Source organism: Tupaia chinensis, unplaced genomic scaffold, assembly GCF_000334495.1.
Source record: "Tupaia chinensis unplaced genomic scaffold, TupChi_1.0 Scaffold144346_1, whole genome shotgun sequence".
NCBI lineage: Eukaryota > Metazoa > Chordata > Mammalia > Scandentia > Tupaiidae > Tupaia > Tupaia belangeri.
Window position 1 is genome coordinate 1,805,033 of NW_006204205.1, and position 5,433 is coordinate 1,810,465.

Consider the following 5,433-nt stretch of genomic DNA (forward strand, 5'->3'; position numbering starts at 1 on the left):
CACATGCACCCTATGGCAAAAAAAAAATTTTTTTCCAGAGGGCATGTGCACTTGTCAGAGACAGAGAAAGAAGGAAAGGAGGAAAACACCTCCTGCTCCCCATGGGTAATGGTCTCACCACAATCTCTTTTCCTTCACTTTGCCCTCCTTTCAGAATTTTGGTCATGCGTGTGTATGTAACCAGCATGTTTCTCAAGCTGCAGGGTCTGGGACTTGAACCACACAGTTGACTGTGCAGGATCAAGCCTCCTTAAACATTTTGCCACAGACTGGCCTGGTTGCCTACTCTTGTCAACAATGTGCTTTACTTAAGAGTTTCACTTTCAGAGGAGGATGTTATTCTTAAATTGAGGCAAGATTTCTACCACACTGACTAAAGGTTAAGAATAGAATAATTTTTTCCCCTTTGTGATTGGGAAACTTCTTTGCATTAATAGAATTAAGATTATGGAGACAGAGGAGTCCTCCTGAAAGCTAAAATCATCTCTAGAATATATAAATATGTAATTTGGAAATACATAAAATATAGTGAAAAAGAAATAGCTAAAACTTCTTTTTTTTGGAGGAGAGGTTTTTGCTATAGGGCACGTGCACTTTCCAGACAGACAGAGAGACAGAGAGACAGAAAGCGAGAAATCATCCCCCAGAAGGGATGGCCACGCCACAATCCTTTCTCTCCTCCATTCTCCTCTCGGGATCTTGGGCACGCACGCACACGCGCCTGGCGTGAGTTTTAAGCCACTGGGTCCAGGACACAAGACTATGTGGGAGTCCAGTGACATAGCCATTACGCTAACTGCTGGTCCCTAAAACTTCTATATTAAAAAGGCAGAAGAGGGGCCAGTAGGTAGTGTAGTGGTTAAGGCACTAGACTCCCACATGAACAACTGTGGTTTGAGTCCCAGACCTGGCAGCTTGAAAATCGTACCAGGCACACATGTGTGCATGTGTGCCCAAAATTCCAGGACAAGAATAGAGGAAAAGGGATTGCAGCACGGCCATCCTCCCTCGGGCGGTTGATTTCTCACTTTCCCTCTCACTGTCCCTCAGTGTCTTTCTCCAATGAGCACATGCACTCTATGGGGAAAAAAAATTAAAAATAAATGTAAAAGGCAGAAGAACTTAAATACACGGCATTATTATTGCTTTGACATTGATTATCTTGGTCTATTACTGTATTTCTAACATAATTACTTGAGACCAGTTGAATTTATAAAAGTAGAGGGCAAATGACTTACAGTTTGGGTAGCTGGAAAGTTCAAAGACATCACAAGAGGGCAGAGGGCAGAACTGTAGCGGGGGGAGGGACGGTGTGTGTGATCTGTATCTCTAGGGCCTTCTCTCTATCATTCCTGTCTCAGTCCCTTAGCTCAGAAACCTTACCAGAGCTCAAGCTTGGAGACCCTGCCCTAATGAAATTATTGTTAATTTCCAAAGCCCCCACCCTAGGGCACCAGGAAGGAATTGAGTTTTCGCTTAACCCCTTAATGACACAATCAATACAATCAAGTCCCAATACATACATTTCTGAGAGATCTGAAACTTCCCAGTTCAAGACCATAAAGAGGTTTATTTGGGAATTCTTCTCCTATATTTCTCCATTCCTTGGTCATTGGATAATGCTTGGGCTATGATAGTTTCTACTTCAAAAGTTCGCTCTATGACACTGAATGGTGAACGATCTCTTCTTTAGGAGTAAATTAAAAATTGGCATCAGTTTCATGTGGCTGTCACTTCTCGGCCTAATGCTTCCCTTAAAAAAACAACGAAGTGGGCTCTTGAGTCACCCCAAGCTGTCTATATGCCAAGTGCAAGTTGGACATGGTCCCAGCCCACCCTGCTCTCTAATATTCACCTATCTTTCCATTCAAGATGCCCAAGGAAGTATGCCATCAAGAGGAGGAGGTGGAGACTTTTGCCTTCCAGGCCGAAACTGCCCAAATCATGTCTCTGATTATCAATATCTTTAACTCCAACAATAAATTTTCCTTCGAGAGTTGATCTCTAAGGCTTCTGATGCCCTGGGCAAGGTTTGCTGTGAAAGCTTCATAGACCCTTCCAAGTTGGACAGTGGTAAAGAGCTGAAAATTGACATCAAACCTCAGGAATGTACCTTGACTTGAGTGGACACAAGCATTGGCATGACCAAGGCTGATCTCACAAATAATTTGGGAACTATTGCCAAGTCTGGTACTAAAGCATTTATGGAGGCTGGTGCAGACATCTCCATGACTGAGCAGTTTGGAGTCGGCTTTTATTCTGCCTCCCTGGTGGCAGAGAAAGTACTTGTTATCACAAAGCACAATGATGAGGAACAGTTTTCCACTGTGAGGTTCCTTCACTATGCGTGGGGATCATGTCAAGCCTATTGTTCGGAGTACCAAAGTGATCCTCTATCTTAAAGAAGGTCAGACAGAACACTTAGAGGAGAGGTGGGTAAAAGAAGTAGCGAAGAAGCATTCACAGTTCATAGATTACTCAATCACCCTTTATCTAGAGGAGGAATAAGAGAAAGAAATCGGTGATGACTCATCAGAGGAAGAGAAAGGTGAGAAAGAGGGGACTGGCAGATGACCTAGTGGTTATGTCACTGGACTCCCACCTAGTCAACCATGGTTTGAGTCTCGATCCCAGCAGCTTAAAACTCATGCCAGGTGCCTGTGTGTGCCCAAGATCCCAAGAGGAGAATGGAGGAGACAGAACTGTGGCATGGTGGGTGATTTCTTGTTTCTTCTCTCTGTCTCTCTGGTGAGCTCATGTGCTCTATAGCAAAAGTCTCTCTTTAAAAAAAAAAAAATGAAAAAAAGAAAGAAGAGAAAGACAAAGATGATGAAGAGAATCCAAGACTGAAGATGTGGGCTCAGATGATGAGAGCAAAGTCCTGAAAGTCATTCACAAAAAAGAAAGAAGACCAAGATGATTAAGGAGAGACACAGTGATCAGGGAGAACTGAATAAGACCTAGCCCATTTGAACCAGAAACCCCAGTGATCTCACCCAGGAGCAATATAGAGAGTTCTACAAGAGCCTCACAGTGACGGGAAGACCACTGGACTATCAAGCACTTGTCTATAGAAGATCAGTTGGAATTCAGGGCATTGGTATTTATCCCTCTTTGGGGTCCCTTTGATCTATTTGAGAACAAAAAGAAAAAGAATGACATCAAACTCTGTGTTCATCATGTATTTATCATGGACAGTTGCAATGAGTTGATGCCGAAGTATCTTAGCTTTGTCCATGGTGTGGATGACTCTAAGGACCCGCCGCTGAACATCTCCCAAGAAATGCTCCAGCAGAGCAAAGTCCTGAAAGTCATTCACAAAAACATTGTTAAGACGTCCCTTGAACCCTCCTCTGAGTTGGCAGAAGACAAGAAAGGAGAACTACAAGAAAAATTTTGAGGCGTAATCTAAAAATCTAAAACTTGAAACCCATGAGCCCTCCACTAACTGGCGATGCCCTTCTGAGCTGCTGCGCTATCACAATTTCCAGTCTGGACATGAGATGACAGACATTCTTTCTGTCATAATACATCTCTCACATAATGGAGACACAGAAGTTCATCTATTACTTCACTGGAGAGCAAAGAGCAGGTGGCCAATGCTGCTTTTGTGGAGCGGGTGTGGAAGTGAGCCTTTGACATGGTGTATGTGACTGAGCCTATTGACGAGTACTACATGCAGCAGCTCAGTTTTGATGGGAAGAGCCTGGTCTCGGTTACCAAGGAGGACCTGGAGTTACCTGAGGATGAAGAGAAGAAGATAGAGGAGAGGAAGGCAAACTTTGGGAACCTGTGCCAACTCATGAAAGAAATCTTGGATAAGCAGGTTGAGAAGGTGACGATCTCCAACAGGCTTGTGTCTTCACCCTACTGCAGTGTGACCAGCACCTATAGCTGGACGGCCAACAGGGAGCAGATCATGAAAGCCCAGGCACTTTGGGATAGCTCTACGGTGGGCTCCAGGATGGCCAAAAACCACCTGGAGATCAACCCTGACCGCCCTGCTGTGGAGATGCTGTGGCAGAAGGCTGAGGTAGATAAAAGCAACAAAGTTGTCAAGGACCTGATGGAGCTGCTGTTTGAAACGGCACTGGTCTCCTCTGGCTTCTCCCTCAAGGATCCCCAGACCCACTCCCACCTCATCTACCACATGATCAAGCTGGGCCTGGGCATGACGAAGATGAAGTGACGCAGAGGAACACAATACCGTGGTTCCTGATGGCCTTCCTCCTCTTGAGGGTGGTGAGGAGCATCATGCATAGAGGAAGCAGATAAGGCATTTCTACTGGGGAACCTTGTACCCTCTGTATTATGCCCCCGTGGCTCCCACAGCTGCCCTGAGTGGCCGTGTCCCCTTTGGCTCTCTCCACTATGTCTAGTGTTTGTTGTTTTACTCTGTTGTCCTTGTAGCTAAAGCAGGAAATAAAGGCCTCAAGTGCCAGCTCCTTCCGAACTTGACAATGGGGTTAGATGTTATATATTGTGGGTTGTATATTTTATTCTGAAACTAAAGTATGCAAAATAAAGATGAGACAATTTTATACAAAAGCAAGAACAAAGAGGGGCCAGAAGGTGGTGCAGTGGTAAAACATGACCCTCTGTGAGGCTGACCCTCATGGGACGTTTCCAGAGACTTCCCTGAATATGCTGGGTGTGTGCTTGTTCATGAGCTGGGACTGGCTGAGGCTGAGGGTGGATCCTGGAGTCGAGATCCTACTGGATCTCCCTGTCTCTCTGTTTGTCTTTCTCAGTTGTGGATGAAGTAAATGAACTTAAGAAAAAGAAAAGAGAAGCAATAAACAATGAGCAATCTATACAACAACTCTACAAAGACCTGAAGATGTTACAGCCTCTCCAAACATATCCTCTTCTCTGTAACCTGGTCTCCAGTTCCCCTCCTCCATCTCCTTCCTGGTAAGAATGTTAGTTCATCAATACTGTGCTTAAAATACAGAGCTCAGACTGAAGTTCTCCTGGTATGGCCCGAGGCATGCAAAATAACAAAGAACTTTCTGTGATCTGAACACTGAACATATATTCAGTAAAGTAAAAGCAGCCACTAGCCTGCTGTTATAAGCACACCAGTTTTAAGGTGCCCTTTGTATTAGACAAGAAGATTTGTCTAATTCAATAGAAAAAAAATTAAGCTCATGTTCACAACAGGTTAAAACATTCATGCATTTTGATATAGAAATCCATCTTACGTGAATCTACATAACGCATTAACAGACAAATTTTAGCAAGATAGGAGCTAATTTTTTTTTTTTTTGAGAGAGATTTTTGCTATAGGGTGCGTGTGCTCACCAGAAAGACAGAGAGAGACAGAGAGACAGAAAGCGAGAAATCACCCCCCAGGGGGCTGCCATGCCACAATCCCTTCTACTCCATTCTCCTCTCGGGATCTTGTGCCGCCCACGACCTGCACCTGGCCTG

At 44.4% G+C, this 5,433-nt stretch overlaps 1 pseudogene; it reads left to right on the forward strand.

Moving 5' to 3' along the window:
* Positions 1–1,872: 1,872 nt before the first annotated feature.
* On the forward strand, positions 1,873–4,262 carry LOC102477885 (heat shock protein HSP 90-beta pseudogene; annotated as a pseudogene).
* Positions 4,263–5,433: the final 1,171 nt, after the last annotated feature.